General features: G+C 43.0%; 1 protein-coding gene across 1 annotated transcript in view; it reads left to right on the forward strand.

Moving 5' to 3' along the window:
• adarb2 (adenosine deaminase RNA specific B2 (inactive)) overlaps positions 1–20,785 on the forward strand; it is an 837,813-nt gene that overhangs the window by 550,024 nt on the left and 267,004 nt on the right.

A 20,785-nucleotide genomic window follows, 5' to 3' on the forward strand; every position in this document is an offset into this window, starting at 1 on the left:
TACCTCAATCATGTCCCCCCTCATCCTTCTAAACTCCAATGGATACAAGTCCAGTTTTTCGATGGGCACATGAGTGAATGAAAGAAAAATAGAGGGTTATGAAGTAGAGAAGGATTCTATTTTTGGTGTATATCAGTCAGCACAACATGGTGGGCCATGGGGCTTGTCCTGCACTGTAATGTTCAATATTCTACGTTTGTGAGGAATAGAGGCGTATCTCAGTGAAACCCGTTTGGGCACTGGAGGAGCAGGACCCATCCCTGTGATGCCAGCTATTGGAAACTGGCTGGATGGGTTCTCTTTCAGGAGGATCCAACCCTACACCTCCTGAAATCTGCACCTTCCCCCAACTGGACCACAACCCTAGACTCCCACCAGACTCAATGCCAAGACCACATACCCCACCGACTGGAATCACATGCCCCATGCTATCAAGATCCTGATTCTACTGTCTCATCCTTTGTCCAACAAACTTCTGATAAGACCATATTCAGTGGCAGATGAAGTAAAGGAAAGGGGTCTGATTGCATTAATTATGACCATGGGACATGGGACATTTAGCATGGCGGTTACTGCGACGCTGCAACAACACCAACTAATGGAACCAGGGTTCGAATCTCGTGCTATCTGTAAGGAGTTCTCCCGTGTCTGCGTGGGTTTTTCCCAGGAGCTCCGGTTTCCTCCCTCCGTTCAAAATGTACCAGGGTTGTTGGTTAATTGGGTGTAAATGGGTGGCACAGGGCTCAGGGGTTGTATCATTCTGCACGTCTAAAATTTAAATTTAAAACTAGGAATGAAGGAAGGCCTTTCCATAATGGCGGATTTACTATTCTTATCAATCCTATCCTCCTGCCTTCTCTTCATAACCCTAGATTACCTTAATCAAGAACCTATCTACCTCTGTCATAGTGTAATGACTTCGTTAATGAATTCCACAGATAAATACAAAACCAAGAACTTCACAGTTAGACCTGTGCTATTTAAATGACTATTGAAAAGGGCTGTGCTCAGTTAGATGACCTTTCAAGTTACCAATGCACTTCTAATCTGATAACTTCTCCCCACAACATTTACTTTATTTTGAGAGCATGCTAAGGCATTTGTTATGGCCCTCTCCGTTCACTCTTTCTTTGGCTTGGCTTTGCGGACGAAGATTTATGGAGGGGGTAAAAGTCCACGTTTGTGGCTGACAAATCCGATGCGGGACAGGCAGACACGGTTGCAGCGGCTGCAGGGGAAAATTGGTTGGTTGGGGTTGGGTGTTGGGTTTTTCCTCCTTTGCCTTTTGTCAGTGAGGTGGCTCCGTTCACTAGCCCTTGGCTAAATTGCAAGTCTAATGATTGTTTAGAGAGGTACGAGCCAGCATAGGTTTAAGGTAAGATAAGGGAATTTAAGGAAGAATTTATTCACCATGTAGCCTAATGCTCCAGATTAATTACCTTGACATCCAGGAATATATCTTCTTGAAGCTTTACATGAGTTTAGTGGGCCCCTTCAGGAGACTATCAGAGTTTAAATCAATTGTAATGAAGAACATCTTCCAGCCTATTGATCATGTCCTCCAATACTCCCTAAAGAACTGCAATGCAGGTCCGGATTAACGCCAACTGCTGTCCTAAGAACAGTCCAACAATGGTTCCCCCTCGGCCCTTCCATTGTCTAATTGATTAAGAGCCGAATGTGAAATAATAGATTAAAAGTTAAAAATTCAGTTTTCTTCCAGGCTATATGAGGATATAAATATATATATTCCCACAACTATATTAAATATAATATATCTATATAGAGCCAGGCGCAGTCTGTTGGTGACAGTTTGAGCCAAGGGAAGGCCGTTTTATATATATATATATATATATATATATATATATATTATTCATGTATATGGGGGTCCCCTTTTTGTGGGGCCCTACTTCAGCTGCACCATGGTAAATCCAGCACTGGGTTAAAAAAAAAACTCTGTTGTGCCTCCTTCCCCTTGGTGCCCTGAGCATGTTCCTATTTTGCTTAATGGTTAATCCAGACCTGGTGCAGTGGCATGGTCCCAATCACCTCTCCTGCTAACCCAATAAAGCTTTCACACACTACTGTGTGTGTTTTTGAAAAATAAAAATCTCTGACTCCTTCTCTTAGACCTGTTCCCTCTAATTTTAGACATCACTTCTTTGGGGGCGGTAGAGGCAGATAATCTCACAACATTTATCATGTCTTTACCATTAACGCTGGGACGATAATCATTCCTCATCACCTGCCATTGATGGGGCACGACTGGTGCCTGCTGATCTGAACAACCACTGGACTGGATAGAGGCTTATAAAATCATGAGGGGCATAGATAAGTTTAAGGGTCACAGTCCTTTATCCAGGGTAGGGGTTTCAAAAATAGAGGGTATCAGTTTAAGTTGAGAGGTGATTGATCTAGAAGGGACAGTCTGCTCACACGGAGGGTAGTGGATGTATGGAAAGAGGTGGTAAACTAAAATGATCAAAGACATTAGGAGAGGTTCATGGAGGGGAAAGGTTTGAGGAATATGGATGCAATGCAGGCAAATAGGGTGATCTCAGGAAGGCACAGAGGTTGTCATGATGATTTGGATGAAGGGTCTGTTTTCCACACTGAAGATACTCTATGATTCTTTGATGCTTCTCATCTACCATTGTAGAAGCAAGGCTGACAAGTTCTCCTCTTCACTCTGCCCTTCCTCCAAGGCATGGAGCATGGAAACAGGCCTTTCAGCCCAACTTGCCCACACTGACCAAAATATCCCACCCTACCTGGTTCGTTGTCCCCATAGACGTCTAAATTATTTTATCTATGGGTCAAGGACATTTTGATGCCTACATTTTGGTGTGTCTGAGACTGAGAGGGCTACAAAAGTCTTTTTTTTGCCAAAATGTCCAATGCCAAAATATCCGGCACTATCTGCAGGGGCCAAAGTGTCCAATTCCATCTTATCTATGTATCTATCAAAATGTTCCATAAAAGTTTTAATAATACCTGCCTCAACCACTTCCTCTGGTGGCTTGTTCCATACATCCACCACCCTCTGTGTAAAGAAAATGGTTACCAATAAATTCACCAAAAGCAATTCACCGGCGGGAAATTCGCCAACGTAATTTCACCAACTATACAATTGACCGACAGAAAAGTCATCAACTTTAAAATTCACCCCAAGAAAATTAACAGACTTTCAAATTCACCAATGGAAAAATCATCGGCCATCAAATTCAATCACTTAATATACATCTTTAAGTTATTGTGGACTGTCCTTTAATAAAGCTTTAAATTAGGGGTCCTTAGGTCATTTCTCCCGTGGCTGCCCTGTGCACACGGGGGAGTTCGCCATTCCCACTCCCCTCCCCTCAGGGATGCATGGCTGGGTGCCAGCAATTTCCAAAGGTCCCTCACTCCCTATTCTCCGTAGTCGGGTATCAGAGGAGGAAATGGAAGACAATCCCCTGGAGGAGCACCCTGTCAGCTTCATCTGCTAGAGAGGTGGTGCTAAGAGGGTGCACCAAACATAGGGTAGAGCTGGCACACATCCCCAGGGACCACAAACACTCCCCCCTCCAACCAACCTAAATCTTGGTGGGGATGGGCGCTGATCTCTCAAATCCGGAATTGGTTGGCCAGGTGCAGACTGTTGGTGATGGTTTGAGCCAAGGGAAGGCTGTTTACCGCACCTCACTGCCCTCCTATTGCATCCCAGCTGACAGGTGAAATGTGCCTGGGACAGATTGCCAGGAGTATTCCCTCCCTCCCTCCTTCCCTTCCTTCCCCACCGGTCGGGGTGAGAGGGTGCATTAGTTTGCATCCTCCACGGTCCTGGTCTCTAAAAATCCAGTGCTTTGCAGTTGGGAGGCAGCATGCATCTCATTTCCAAAGTGAATACTTTAATGAATTTTGAAGTCAATTAATTCAATTGTCGGTGATTTATTTAGTCGATGTATTTTTCTTCGGTGAATGATCCATCAGTTAATTAAATTGTCAGTGTTTTCTTTCTCATCGATGATTTTTTGGGCAATGAAATTATGTCGGTGAATTTTCCGTTGGTGAATTTATCTCGATGAATTTACTGCACACCAAAAAAAAACTGCTTTACATCTGGAGAGTCACGGTGTGTGCCACATAGCTCCTCTTTGTCACTGTAGCTTCAGCATGAGGTTTGCAGAACTGATTGTGATAGCCTAACACCACTGCTTTTGTTTATTTCCACTTTGTCTTAGTAAGACAGGGTAATAAATGTGATAATCATGGACAGCATGGTTAATGTAATGGTTCCTGCTGTGCTATTACGGTGCCAGTGACCTGGGTTCAAATCTGACACTGTCTATAAAGAGTTTGTACATTCTCCCCAGAACATGCGTAGGCTTTCTCTGGATGTGCTGGTTTCTTCCCACCCACCAAAAACGTACAGGGTTGGTAGACTAAATTGGGTGGCACGTGTTTAATGAGGCGAAAGATGTATTGTTAAAATTAATAATTAATACACCTGTATAAAGCATGGAATCTAAAACACTGCAGCACAGGTACAGGGCTTTTGACCCACAATGCCTGAACCAACAAAATGCCAAATTACACTAATTCCTACTGCCTACAAATAATCCATATCCCTCCATTCCCTAAATGTGCATGTGTCTTTTTAAATGCCTCTCAAACATTTAGTTTGCACTTGCTTTTACCACTTCTCCTGGCAATAATTTCTAGGCACCTACCATTCCCTGTATAAAAACACTTACATATACCACATGTGATTTTTTAAAAATATATATAATCTTCAAACTTTATGCATAGTGTGGTTTAAAATTAATAAATAAAGTTTTCTTTTAAACACATTGCACATTTCCTTTAAATTCCCCTCACTCTCACCTTAAACTGCTCTAGAATTTGACATTTCTACACTGGGAAAAAGACTCCATTGAACCTCTACAATTTGACAAACTTCTCTCATTGTATCCACTCAGTCTCCGACTCACCAGAGAAAGCAATTCATGTTATGTCCATGTTATGTTTTCTTTAGGGCTAATTTTCTAATTCAAGTACTGTAGCATTTTGGAGAACCTCTTCTCCAAATCCTCCCATGATTGTGGCAACCAGAAATACACACAAGACTCCAAATGTGGCCCAATCAATGCTTTCTGCAGCTGAATGTGACGTCAACTTTTGTTCTCAATCCGCTGTCTCATGAAAACAAGTATGTCGTACATCTTCTTTACCACCCTATCCACTGTGTTACCACTTTCAGGGAGCTATAGACTTACACCCCTAAAACCTTCTGAACATCAATGCTTCCTTGGTTCCTACCACATATTATATACTTTCTCCTGACATTTGATCTCCCAAAGTGCAATACCTCATTATTTATCTGGATTAAACTTCTCCTGCCATTTCTCTGCATATATCTCCAACTGATCTATCCTGTTGAACCTTTTGATAAACTTCTTCACAATCTGGAACTCCATCAACGTTTACAGCATCTGTAAGCTTTGTCCAAATCATTCATGTATTATCACAGATAGAGAGTCCATGACTGATCCCGGCAGAATACCACTGGTCACGGGCCTCCAGACAGAGAAACATGCCTCCAAGACTAACCCTACCACTCTGTCTTCTGGGGCCAAATCATTTTAAATCCAATCTACCAAGTCTCTACCCATCTTTTGGATCAGCCAACTATGTACCAGACCTATTCAAGTCTTCACCTTAGTAAGCTTTTAATTACAGTGTGCACACTTCTCTTCTAATTATAATCGGTAGTGCCATCATTTGATTGTACTCAACTTACCATGTAACTATTAGCCCAGATATTTCGTCATGGTGCCTGACATTGACTACAGAGCAGTGCAAATGGGACACATTTACCAGTAATGTGAAGCCTGTGGTACAAAATTCAAGTTCAACTTTATTGTCACATGTACCAGATATAGATGGAAAATTCCCTTTTGTGAACTAATCAATCCATATATTATGCAGCAGTAAAAACACAGTACAGAAGTGGAGGGTTACAGAAAAAGATCAGTTAGAACAGACCAAAGGGAACATCATTTTACTCATGTGTGGTTCATTCAGGAGTCCGATAGCACTGGACAACAAATACTTCCAAAATGTTTGCTTCCTGAAAAAAAATTGGGGATTATGATAGACAACTTCAAGCTGGACACAAAGATAATTTCAGATTACTGTAACAAGTAGGAAGTTGGAGAAATATTAAATTAACTTTCATTAAATTTTGCACATATAATCACATAATAATGCTGACACTAGCTCAACTAAAAATCCTTTGCCGCTGGTTTTCGTTTGTACTCCACATCTGATGCCTCTCGTGTCAGTGTCCAACAATAGTCAGCCAGCATTGATGGATTCCATTTGCCTTGATATTGCTTTTCCATGGACACAATGTCCTGGTGAAACCTTTCACCATGTTCATCACTGACTGCACCAAGATCAGCCAGGGAGAAGTCCAAGTGAAATGCAGAAAATGAACTTTCAATGGCATGAATCACTTCATGTTTTATATACTTGAAGTAGACTTAAAATATGAAGGAAAACAAAAGAAAATAATAGGTAATATCTAAATAATGGTATGTGATCAGCAACTCAAAATCCATAAAATATAACTATAAGTGTGCAGGAAGAAAATCTTCATTGTACAGTGTAGCGACAGGAAAGAAACTGCTGATAAATCTGGTGATCTCAAACTTGTAATCCTTCCCCTGACAGGAGGAGGATTACAAGAGTGTTGCTGGGGTAAGATAAGTCCTTTAACATGTTAGCTGCAATGGAGTGGGAAGTACAGACAGAGTTAATGGAGGGGAGGGGATGATCCGTCCTGACAGGATTCTTTCAGTGGTGCACCTATAGAAATCTTTGAGGGATGCAGGAGAACCTTCTGTGGAAGCAGAGGTGCTGGCATGTTTCCTTGGCCACCACACGGTGTGGGTAAACCAGCACTGATCATTGGAGATATTGACTCCTCGGAACATAAAGCTGCACATTATCTCCACCATAGTGGTGTCAATGTGGACTGGGGAGTGAGCTTCATCCATCTTCCAGAAGTCTATGACCATCTCCTTACTCTATGTCCATCTCCTTATTCTTGACATTGAAGCAGAGGTTGTTGTCCTATTACCATGGCATTAGCCCTTCTATCTCCCTTTTATATTCCGAATAGACGTTTTTTTTAAAAATTCAGTCTGTGATGGTGCTGGAGTTAAGTTGTGCTTTGCCACACATTCGTGTGTCTACAGGAAACATAGAAGGGGGATGAGTGCCCAGACTTCTGAGGTCCTGATTGTGGGAGGTGCTGCCACCAATTCTCACTTATTGTGGTTACGGATCCAGCTGCAAAGGAGGGTGAGGTGGCCACAGTCACGGAGTTGGAGATGATTTTGTTTGACATGATTGTGCTGTAGATGGGCCTGTAGTCAATGCACAGCACAAGTCTGCAATGTTCCAGGGTTGACTGTTGCACCAGCAGTTGATTTGGGATGGGTCTAGGCTCGAGTTAATATGATTCATGAGCAGTATCTTGAAGGACTACACGTTAGGGCCACCAGATAGTACCATTTAGCCCCACGGTTGTTTTTCTTCAGCACTGAGATGATAGTAGTCTTCTTGAAAAAAGTGAGTATTTCTACCTGTAGGAGTGTGAGGTTGTAAATGTCTTTGAACATTCATTCCAGGTGGTCTGCATAGTCTTGTAGGGCAAGACTTTGTCTGGGCGAGTCCACACTTAGGAAGGCCAGCCTAAAGTCTGCAGTGGAGCCACAGACACAGGTGCTCCTGAGGTCGAAGTGATGTAGCCGTGGTTCATAAGCCCTACTGTTTGAAGTGAGTGTAGAATGTGTTGAGCTAACAGGAGATCAGCCCTGGTTCGCTTTATAATCCAAGTTAGCATCCCCTGCCTTCTGGTGTTTGGGACTCAGCACGCCCAGGATGTAGCAGAAACTCCTTGAGGATGGAATGGCTCATTGACACAGAGGCTGCGGATGGTTCCAATTTCATAGACTGAATGAGAATAAGAGTTTATTGCCATTTACAATCTACAGGTGCAATGAAATTCTTACTTGGCGTAGCTTCCCAGTGACACAAACTAAGTAAAATGAAGACGATATAAAGAGAAAAAAATGGTAAATATAAAAGAAAAATTAAAATTAATAATAAATATTCACAGTTGGTTGGTCAAAAAATGTATTATGACAGTACAGATTTGTGGTGGTTTTATATTAGTGAAAGGGTTCAGGCGATTCTGGGAGGGCTTTTATGAAACAGTTTTATATCCCTTAAATCTCAGTCAGATTTATAGGAGAACGAGAACAGAATCACAGCATGGAACATCGGCTGTTCGCTCCAGCTCATAAAAAGCTACAGAAGGCAGTAAATGCAGTTTGGAACATAACACAAGCTTCCCTCCACTCCGTATCTATATCTTCCACTACCTGGGAAAGGGAGTCAGCACACCGGAGGACCCAGACGTACCCTCAGGCCGAAGACTCCAGGGTGAAAGCATGCAACAACAGGCTTAGAGATCATTTCTTCCTCCATCCATCAGGCTCCTAAATGAACCCCACAACACTAGGCCCTTTCAAGCTCCCATGTAGAATGGGGTTAACCGGGAAAATTGCCCAGTTAGTGCCCCACTCAGACGGCAGCTTGAAAGGATCCGACCCGGTCAGGGTGGTCCTAATCCAACTGGGTCCCTGCCCTACCTCAGACTTGAACAGGTAAATGGCCGACCCAGTTTCGCCTGTGATGTCAGCACTTGCCTGCTGGCGTCACAGGGAAACCCCCGGCTGAAGTGCCTGTTGCGATCGGGGGGGGAGAGAGGGGTCGCTACCGCGGGGCCCAGGGTGGGTGGGGAGGGGTGGTCGCTGCCAAGGGGGGGGTCACAATCAGAGATAGTGAGGTCATTGCCATGGGGGGGAAGGGGCCATTGCCGTGGGGGGAGAGAGAGGTCACTGCTGTGGGGGGGGGGGAGAATGGTGCATCGCGAACTGCCGCTGCTGCGAATGCCACTCCGGTTCACAGTGACGGCTCAACATTCACGGCAGAGGTACGTTGCTGGGGGGCATGAGGTGCGATTGAGTGGGTGTCGATTGACGCTGGGAAGGAAAGGTTGAGAACCACCGTTCTAGACCCAATTGTTACTGAAATATTTTGCTTGAGTAAATTGTCATTGGCCCATTTCCTTTGGAGTTATGAAACAGTGCACATAACGAGTCAATTAGGTATGATTAAAACAGTGGTTTTCAAACTTTTTCTTTCAACTCATACCACCTTAAGCAATCCTTTACTAATCACAGAGCACCTATGGCATAGAGAATACTTAAAGTGGTATGTGAGTGGAAAGAAAAAGGTTGAGAACCATTGCTCTATTGGGTAAGGTGTCATGGAAAGAATGTGGCAGCAGACATGCCACCCCCCCCCCCCCCATCCTAAGATTTACAAAACAGTCCACTGATGATGTCAAAGTGAACACACTATGAGAGAACATTTGCAACATTATTGGGCTTCAGACTTTCACAAGGAGTCCCAACCCTCAGGCTGCACTGCAATTCTAACAAGAATCGGTTCCTGACCAAGAGTTGAGAACTCATTCAAGAGGTTGGTCAAGGCCAGAATTAATTCGTACCTAAGTGAAGACCTGAACCCACTGCAATTCACCTTCCACCACAATTGTTCCACAGCAGATGCAGTCTCACTGGCTCTCCACTCAGCCACTTAGACAACAGCAACAGGTTTTCATCAATTTCAGCTCAGCTTTCATCACCCTCCGTACTGGTTAGCAAGCTTTAAAACCTTGGTCCCTCTGCAACCAGATCCTTGACTTCCTCATCGGATGACCACAATACGGATCAGTAACAATGTCTCCTTGCTGACAATCAGCACAGGTGCACCTCAAGGCTGTGTGCTTAGCCCACTACTCTAATTGCTATACACCCAAGACTGTGTGGCCAGGCACAACTCAAATACCATCTACAAATAGGTTGATGACACCACGGTTGTCGGCAGAATCACAGGCGGCAATGAGGAAGCGAACAGGAGGGAGATGGCTCAGCAAGTTGAGGGTGTCACAAAAACATGCTTGAACTCAACATCAGCAAAACGAAGGAAATGATTATGGACTTCAAGAGGGGGAAGTCAGGAGAACACAAACCAGTCCTCATCAGCAATGGAGAGAGTAAAGAACTTCAAATTCTTGGGTGCTACATTTCTGAAGAACTATCCTGGGGCCTCATGAAGAAGGCTCGCCAGTTGCTATATTTCGTGAGGAGTTTGAAGAGATTTGATATGTCACAGAGGACTTGCAAATTTCGACAGGTTTACCACGGAGAGCATACTGACTGTTCACGTCACTGTCTGCTATGGAGATACCAAAACACCGGACATGAAAAGGCTAGAGAGAATTGTGAACTCAGCCAGAGCCATCAAGGGCATTGGTCTTCACTCCATTAAGGACATCTACAAGAGGCGGTAACTCCACAAAGCAGCTTCTATTGTGAAGGACCCTCACCACCCAGGCCAAGCCCTCGTCTCACTACTACCATCAGGAAAGAGTTACAGGAGCCTGAAGACAAACAACAATGTTGCAAAAACAACTATCAAATGTCTGAATGGACAATGGACCATGGACATTACGTCTTTTTTTTCTCTTCTTTTTATTTCATTTTTTTTTTAAAACAGTGTATGAACAGAAATATAATTTAGAGCAATTTTTGAACCTGTAATGCATAATAATGCAAAAAGAACAAATTTTGTGACACATATTTCTGATAATAAACCTGATTGGATTCTTATTCTAATTCCAGTATATTTTTCAATGAGCATCAGTACAGTCAGTTTCAGTGATTTGAAAACAATTGTTCATTTGACAGAGACATGAAAAATGACTCTTCTTCAAGCAACAGCAAGTAATAAAGATAGATTTTTTAGAAGTGCGGAATTACTTGAATGATACCTTTGTGGTTCAAGTTAATAACCCAGGAGAGAAGAAATGCTAATTGTAGATGTACACATTTGCAGTCATTGTTTTGTTTTGCATTTCATTATCATATAGAAATGATTTACCAGCCTGTCTTATCCTTCTGCCTTTGATAACTGTTGCCAATCCTCTCTCCCTCACAATTCCTCATAGTTTATCAATCCTTTCATTATCATTATCCAAAATATTGTTCCCTTGTAGCAGATCACCGGAGGCTTAATCAAACTGGCTCGGGAGGTTTCGAGTGACGACATGACGTCAAATGCGGTGATGCCATTTGGAATGCGCGGGGTTTTCAAAAGCTGCGCGTGACTGTTTGACTAAACGATTTTTACTGAACTGTGACACAGTTGCCACACAGATGACCCGATGGGCCCCAATGTATTTTTGACCCAACGCGGTTTTGTTCTAACTGCCTGTCTTTTGGACCCCTGAACCTGAAGTTTGGTTCAGGCGGGCTGAGGCACAGTTCCACATTCGCAAGGTAGAAGTGGATGCCACTAAGTACTGCAGGAGCAGCTTGGAAAATTGGTCCCAGTTCCCAGTTCCCACATCAAGGCATGGAACAATGACACCCTTCATCCCAAAGGAACACCAGGACTGTGAGTTTGTGCTTGTGCTTGAGGGTGCCCATATTCCACCCTTTCAGAGTCTGTATGAAGGCCCCTTCAGAGTGCTATGAAACAATCGTACAACTTCTGTACTGGACATTGCGGGTGGTGGGGGGGGGGGGGGGCATCCAGAAACATTTACAATTGTCTGACTAAAGCCCACTCATCTCAACCACAAACCACGATGCAAAGACACAGATGATCGCCCAAGAGCAGAGGTCAGTCATAGTACAAGAGGTTTAGCCTCTTATTGCTGGTTCTTGGGTGGGGGAGGTGGGAGTGAGTGTCCATTTAGCAGCTCATCAAATAATTAATCGAACCAGCTTGCGAGATTCCATTTGAAGTCATGAAGCCAAAATGTAATGACATAATTTAGAACACACAAGGTTTTAAAAAGCTGCACATGACTGTTGGAGTAAACGAGTTTTACTGAATTCGACTCGACTACGTCTGATCATTTTCTCATTCTTCATTTCATACTGTTGCTACACCCTTTTCATTAAATGCTTATTGTGAGTGTAAATTGTTTAATGTTCACGATGCCCAAGATTTGCACAAGGTTTAATGAGTACCGTAATAATTTCATACCAAAGAAGGGATGAGCTACCTCCTCTGGTTCCTGGTCAAATCCTGTTCACCTCTGCTGTCTTTGCCTGGTCCAATACATCTCTAAGAACCCTATCCCACTGACTCTAACCTCGTGTGAATCTCCATTTTTCCACATATCACCACTTTAGGACAGAAGAATAAAGGTTTTGCAGAAGGATATGTTTTTAAGAAGCTTCTTGGAGCGAGGTAGAGAGGTGGAAAAAGTTTGGGAGGGGCAGTGTTATAGATGGCCGAAAGTGGTGGAAGAACGGAATTCAGAGATATATTAAATCAAGATGCCAAGGTCATAGGCTCAGAGTTCTTGGGGAGGGTTATTAGGCTGGACAAAATTACAGAGACTTTAAGGCCTGGAAGGATTTGAACAAAGAAAAAGATCTCTCTTGCATAGAGCAGTGGTTCTCAACCTTTTTCTTTCCGGTCACATACCACTTTAAGCATTCCCTATGCCATAGGTGCTCTGTGATCAGTAAGGGATTGCTTAAGATGGAATGTGGGTGGGAAGAAAAAGTTTGAAAACCACTGTTTTAATCGTACTTAATTGACTCATTATGTGCACGGTTTCATAACTCCAAATGAAATGGGCCAATGACAATTTTTCTCAAGCAAAATATTTCAGTAACAATTGGGTCTAGAGCAGTGGTTCTCAACCTTCCCTTCCCACTCACATACCACCTTAAGCAATCCCTTACTAATCACAGAGCACCGATGGCATAGGGATTACTTAAAGTGGTATGTGAGTGGAAAGAAAAAGGTTGAGAACCACTGCAATAGAGATTTTGGAGAGCTGTGTTAAGTGCTCATAAGTGAGGTGGTTAAAAAAAACACACTTGGAGAATCAAAGTAAGTCATCTGATAAAGCCTGCAAAAGGATTCGTAATTTACTGCAATGCAACATCAGTCACCTCTCTCTCTCTCTCTCTCTCTCTCTCTCTCTCTCTCTCTCTCTCCAACGTTCTATTCGACGTCCTTTGTTATCAGTTAAAGAACTGAACTTGGATATTGAACTCTGAGATTGAATTTTGTGGACTGTATTTTTTGGACTGACGACTGACTGACCTGGGGTGTTTAGGGATTTTTTTCTTTTTGAATATTGGACACAGACTGTAATGGTCTGGGTTTTCCACACACACACTGTTTATAAATATATGATATCTGTATATTTGCTATAGATACTTATAGTGGGGTTAATTGTGTTAAGACATTACATTGTTAATCCTTCACACTTTGAAGGATGGGAGGAAATTGGAGCACCTCCTACGCAGACACAAAGAGAAACCCAGTCACTGGCGCTGTAACAGCATTGCACTAACCACTATACTAACCATGCCGCCCAAGGTTGAAGACCCTTCATCATGACTGGACTCCTCCAATCAAGCAGTCTGAATCTGAAATATTAATAGTTTCATTATCCACAGATGCTGCCTGATCTTCTGAGTGCTTCCAGCATTTTCAACTGAGATTAGCCTGCATCACCTTCCCTCCAATACTTTATGTCCAACATTGGACATGGGAACATTGCTTGTGTCCCTTCCAGCCCTGATATTGTTGGGTTAAATGTCTGAGATCCACTGGCACAGCACAGGCCCCCTCAAGCTACACATTAGAAAGTACTTCACCTATTGCTTTATGAAATTTACATGACAGGCAAAGTTTTTTTTAAATGAAACACATCACACAAAAAGAAATCCAGAAATGATAAACAGAAGGTGATGACTTGATGTTCAAGAAGATTGATGAACTCCCTCTGGATAAATCAATCTACCGTCAACTTGCCATTAGACAGCTCTGTCCTAAGGCAGTTACAAATTACTGCCACTTATTTCTATCTTCAGAACACCAACAGATATTTTGACGTCAGATGGGTTTTAGTGCTTTTTGTACTGAATTTTTCTTACATTTTCAACAGAGTCGTCGAGTTATATGTTACAGAAATTGACCCTTTGGTCCATTATGTCCATGCCAACTTTTAAGCTGAGCTACGCTAGAGTCATACCACATGGAGCAGGCCCTTCCCCACTCATCCATGCTCACCAGGTTAGCATTCTGGGCTAGTCCCATTTGCCTGCTTTTGGTTCATCTCCTTCTCAACCCTTTCTATCCATATAACTGCCCATGCCTTTTAAATAAACCTTTGCACAGGCTTCCTATGGCATTCTTGTGAAGCTCACTTTCCGAAATGGGCCGCACTCTCCACAAAAAAAGTTATTCCTCAGGATACTCTAAATTTCCCCTCTCACATTAAACCCATATCCTTTAGTTCCAGAATTGTCTACCCTGTGAAACAGAGTGTATTCACATGATCCCTTCCCCTCATGATTTTATAAATGTCTGTAAGGCCACCGTTCTGTCTAGCATGCTCTCGTGAATAAAGACTCAGCATATCAAATCTCTCCTTATAATTCAATCCTCTGGTCCCAGCAATAGCCTAGCAAATCTATTCTGCACTCTTCCCAACTGATTGAAATCTTTCCAATAGCTGGACAACCAGAACTGCACACTGTTCTCCAATGTGATTGCACCTTCGTCTTGTTCATCAGCTGTATCAAGAAGTCCCAATGTTTGTATTCGGCAGCCTATCCATAAACCTTCTTTAGCACCCTGTTCATCTGAGTTTCCAATTTCAGGGAACTTATCTCCTGTAACCCCTGGCAGGGCAGAACTTGGACCAGAGGTTCTCAACCTTTTTCTTTCTTCTCACATACCAGTTTAAGTATTCCTTATGCCATAGGTGCTCTGTGAATGGCAGGAGATAAGAATTGCCATGATACTGGTGAAATTGGAGGAGTGAGAAGTGAGATTGGACTGTGAAACAATGTACTTTCCTGAACATATACACATACACTTAGAATTAGAAGGGGATTTAGTTAAGTTAATAGTAATAAGTTAGTTTGATCTTGAAATGTTAAAAGAAAATTAAAAGCAATTTTTGTTTATGTATCCATTTGCCTTGATGTATTTCTATTGCTTCTGGGCTTTGGAGTCCTCTGGGCTCATAACAATAGAAAACAATAGTGAACCTAGCACTGACCGCTACAGAGCACCACTCAGGCCTCCAATCAGAAAACAACCCTCCTCTACTACTTTAATTTTGTCCGGGCGCCTACCTACATTTTGCTCATACATTGATGAAAGGCTCAAGCCCAGAACATTGGTTATGTATCTTTATCTTTGCTATATAAAGCGCACTGTTTGACCTGCTGAGTTTCTCCAGCATTGTGTTTTTATCTATTTTACTATCCTCTGTCCCACTCAGCTAGTTTTGAATCCAATTAACCATTTCAGTTTGGTTTCCATGTGATTTTAACCTTGCAGATTAACCTGCCAACCAGGTTAAGTCCACATCTACAGAATCTGTTTTGTATTACCATCTGCAATAATTCAAAATCTTTAATCAACAATATGATTTATAACTCACTTCCAGACCCCCCTGGTCCACATCAGTGGTGCTGAGATAAAGATGGTAGACAGCTTCAAGTTCCCTGGGATAAGCATGGGCAGTGATTTAACCTGGTCCACCCGTCTCAATGCAACGGCAAAGAATGTGCACCAGTGCCTCCACTTCCTCGGAAACCTGAGGAAATCTGCCTGAACCACTCCCATGGGTGCAAAATTGAAAGCACCCTATCAGGCTGCATCTCTGAGTGGTGTGGGAACTGAGCTGCTCAAGATTGAAAGGGTTTTTTTTACTCCCTCTGATCCCGCTTGGCCCGTTGAGTTCCTCCAGCTCTCATTGCATTTGGCTTCAGATTCCACCATCTGCAATGTATCTCTGACGTAATAAAAGCCACACTCTGTTGAACCTCCTCCCTCCCCCTCGCTCCAATCAGGAAGAAGATTCAGCAGTATGAGATCACATACCACTAGATTCAAGGAGAGTATCTCCCACATTATCAGACTCTTGAACAAATCCCCAAATAATACATTTCTGTTCCCTTTCCTCCATATCTTTGCACTCTGTACTGTGTCTTACCTGTGTACTACGTAGGAGCTGTCCAACTGGTCTGCTCAGAAAACCTGTCATTGCAACTTTTATGCTTGTGACAAGAAACTTGAACTTCAGCTTCTGAACAAAAGTGTCGGAAAACATGTCTCAGCTTGGTGACACTAAACATGTCTCATGTGTTGTACTCTGCCTGAGTTTCAATCCATAGAGAAATAGAAGGTACATTTTGTGCCATTGACTGGGGATGACTTCCTTGGAAAGTTTTGCAAGTATTGAATTTAATGTCATTCTCATCATTCTTTCTCTTTGGCTTGGCTTCGCGGACGAAGATTTATGGAGGGGTAAATGTCCACGTCAGCTGCAGGCTCGTTTGTGGCTGACAAGTCCGATGCGGGACAGGCAGACACGGTTGCAGCGGTTGCAGGGGAAAATTGGTTGGTTGGGGTTGGGGGTTGGGTTTTTCCTCCTTTGTCTTTTGTCAGTGAGGTGGGCTCTGCGGTCTTCTTCAAAGGAGGTTGCTGCCCGCCGAACTGTGAGACGCCAAGATGCACAGTTTGAGGCGATATCAGCCCACTGGCGGTGGTCAATGTGGCAGGCACCAAGAGATTTCTTTAGGCAGTCCTTGTACCTCTTCTTTGGTGCACCTCTGTCACGGTGGCCAGTGGAGAGCTCGCCATATAACACGATCTTGGGAAGGCGATGGTCCTCCAATCTGGAGACGTGACCTACCCAGCGCAGTTGGATCTTCAACAGCGTTGATTCGATGCTGTCGGCCTCTGCCATCTCGAGTACTTCGATGTTAGGGATGAAGTCGCTCCATTGAATGTTGAGGATGGAGCGGAGACGACGCTGGTGGAAGCGTTCTAGGAGCCATAGGTGATGCCGGTAGAGGACCCATGATTCGGAGCCAAACAGGAGTGTGGGTATGACAACGGCTCTGTATACGCTAATCTTTGTGAGGTTTTTCAGTTGGTTGTTTTTCCAGACTCTTTTGTGTAGTCTTCCAAAGGCGCTATTTGCCTTGGCGAGTCTGTTGTCTATCTCGTCATCACTTCAACTCCATTAAAAGGAGAGTGTCTTTTTCAGGCAACCTCAAGGGAGAGGATTAGTATCTCCTGGAGCCTTTCCAGTGTTTGCATCGGGTGCTTGTGTTTAGAATCTCCTGGAAGCTTTATCGTGTTTGCACTGTATGTGTTGGCCAGAGAACTCTAGCATTATGACTGGTAACCCTAATGTAATGATAAGTTGTCTATGTGGGAAGGAAGGAAGGAAGTCAGAATTAGAAAATAGTGTAGGATATCTTCCCTCTCAAATCTCACCCTAATGAGCCCATGTTGTTTTGTCCCCGAGATTTTTTTCCCAACATCTCCTAATTTCTTTGATTTTTATTATCCCTGAATATTAAAACTCAAATCACCCTTAACACCTAAATTGCAGAGAAACAAGATTCCAAGTGGGAGTCCTTTACTCAAATTACTTTAATTTTGATAATCTACATTATTTAATCATTTGTTAAATTTACTGAGGCATCCACAACATGTAAGTAGGAACTTCTGACCAAAATAAAAAGGAACAGTGATAAATTTTAAATTTAAATTTAGATATACTGCATGGTAATAGGCCATTTTGGCCTACGAATCCATGGCGCCCAATTTACATCCAATTAACCTCCACCCTGGTACGTTTTGAACTGTGGGAGGAAACTGGAGCCCTGGGGAAAACCAACCCAGAAACAGGGAGTATGTACAAACTCCTTCCAGACAGTGTGGGATTTGAGTCCTAGTCCCAATTGCTGGCACTGTAAAAGCTTTGTGCTAACCTCTACACCAACTTTACCACCCCATCTGTGACACGCCATCACATGCAATGAACGTGGTTGGTCCAACTTCCTTCATCAGCATTTCCACCTTCTCCCCATAACCCTGTCCATGGCAGATCTACTCCATCTCCCGTTATATGCAAGTTTTCCATGGCCCTCAATTCAGTGATCCTTCAAAAATGTATTGACTTTCTCCAACCTCTGAGACCCCCCCCCCCCCACAATAGAGAATTCCAGAGATTCAACATCCGCTGCATGAAACAATTGCTGGCTCTCATCTTATATCAGTCTGAACGAAGGACTTTGGGATGAAGCGTCAACCATTCTTTTTCTCCCGCAGATGTTTTTTGACCTACTGGCTTCCTCCAGCAAATTGTATTTGCTTCAGGATCCAGCATCTATCATTTCCTGTGTGTCCACAGTTTTTGAACACTCGATCCTTTCCTGATGAAGAATTTCTGCTCCTAACCTCTCCCATGGTTAGAGACATTCTCCTCACATTTACTGTCATGTCCCCAATGGACATAGAGTTTCAATCAGATTGATTCTCCTTCTCCCAACTCTAATGAGTACAAATACAATTTGTTCAGCCCTTGCTCATGGGACAATCCCTCCAAAACTGGCATCCCACCTCCAAACCTGGCATCCCACCTCCAAACCTGGCATCCCACCTCCAAACCTGGCATCCCACCTCCAAACCTGGCATCCCACCTCCAAACCTGGCATCCCACCTCCAAACCTGGAATGGTTTACAGATAATAGGGTTAGTGTAGCGGTTAGCGCCACACTGTTACGGTGCCAGTGATCAGGACTGGGGTTCGAATCCCACACTCTCTGCAAGGAGTTTGCACGTTCTCCCCATGTCTGTGGGGGTTTTCCCCACGTTCTCCAGTTTCTTCCCACCATTCAAAATGTACCAGGGATTGTAGGTTAATTGGATGTAATTGGGCTGCATGGACTTGTGGGCCAAAAGGACCTGTTATTGTGCTTTATATCCACATTTTCTTTTTAAAAATAAACCTGGCATCTTGGCTCCAAACCTGTAATCCTGTCATCAAACCATCTCCAGACAAAGATACAGTCTCTTTACATTAATAACAAGAGGACAAAACCATTTCACAGTTTTTACACATACAGCATCACTCATGTTTTGTTGAAAGATATTTATACTCCAACTCCTTGAAATAAAACCCATAATCCCATTAGTATCTCTGATTACCTGCCGCACCAGTATGCTGTCTTTTTATAGGAACATAGGAACATACGAAGTAGAAACAGGAGTAGGCCATAAATGGCCCATTGAGCCTGCTCCACCATTCAATACGATCATGGCTGATCTGATTTATGACCTAACTCCACCTACCTGCCTTCTCCCCATATCCCCTAATTCCTCTATCATGTAAAAATTGATCTAACCGAATTTTAAATATGTTTAATGAGGCAGCCTCAACCATTTCCCTGGTTAGAGAATTCCAAACATTCACTACTCTCTGGGAAAAACTATTTTTCCTCATCTCTGTCCTAAATCTACTTCCCCGAATCTTGAGACTGTGTCCTCTCGTTTTAGTTTCCCCGGCTAGCTCAAAAAACCTTCCTACATCTATCCTATCCATACCCTTCATAATCCTATATGTTTCTATAAGATCTCCTCTCATTCTTCTGAACTCGAGCGAATACAATCCTAGACGATTTAATTTTTCATCATAAGTCAACCCCTTCATCCCAGGGATCAATCTAGTAAACCTCCTCTGGATCATCTTCAAAGCCAGTATATTCTTCCTCAAATATAGAGACCAGAACTGGAAACAGTACTCCAGGTGCAGTCTCACCAGTACCTTATACAGTTGCAACATTACCTCCCTATTCCTGAATTCAATTCCTCTAGCGATGAAGGCCTTCTGCAACCTAACTTTTTGCGATTCATGCACAAGCACTCCCAAGTCCCTCTGCACAACAGCATGCTGTAGTTTTTCACCCTTTAAATAATATTCAGCTCTTTTATTTTTCTTGCCAAAGTGGATAACTTCACACTTACTAACATTGTACTCCATCTGCTAGACCTTTGCCCACTCATCCACCTTAACTATATACCTCTGCAGACTCCACATCCTCATTACAATTTGCTCTTCCACTCAATTTGGTGTCATCCGCAAACTTGGCTACACCACAATTTGTTCCCTCCTCCAAGTCATCAATGTAAATGATTAACAGTTGTGGGCCTAACACTGACCCCTGCGGCACCTCACTTACCATTCTCTGCCAACCTGAAAAACTCCCATTTATCCTGACTCTCTTCCTCCTGTCAGACAACCAATTTTCAATCCAGGCCAATATACTTACCCAGACTCCATTTTGCTGTAACTTACTGAGAAGTCTCTTGTGCGGCACCTTATCAAACGCTTTCTGGAAATCCAAATATACAACATCAACCTGTTCCCCTCTATCCACCGCACCCATTATATCCTCAAAGAATCCTAAAAAGTTTGTCAAACAAGATCTTCCCTTTCTAAAACCATGCTGCGTCTGCCTGATTGAACCCTAACATTCCAAAAGTTTCACTATTTCATCTTTAATGACGGTTTCAAGCATTTTTCCAACTACAGACGTCAAACTAATTGGCCGATAATTTCCAATCTTCTGCCTACATCCCTTCTTAAAAAGTGGTGTGACATTTGCTGTCTTCCAATCTGCCGGGACCTGCCCAGAATCCAAGGAATTTTGGTATATGACCACCAATGCATCAACTATAACTTCTGCCATTTCCTTCAGAACCCTTGGATGCATATCATCAGGACCAGGTAATTTGTCTGGCTTTAGTCCCATTA

The sequence above is a fragment of the Narcine bancroftii genome, chromosome 1 (genome assembly GCF_036971445.1).
Source record: "Narcine bancroftii isolate sNarBan1 chromosome 1, sNarBan1.hap1, whole genome shotgun sequence".
Lineage (NCBI taxonomy): Eukaryota > Metazoa > Chordata > Chondrichthyes > Torpediniformes > Narcinidae > Narcine > Narcine bancroftii.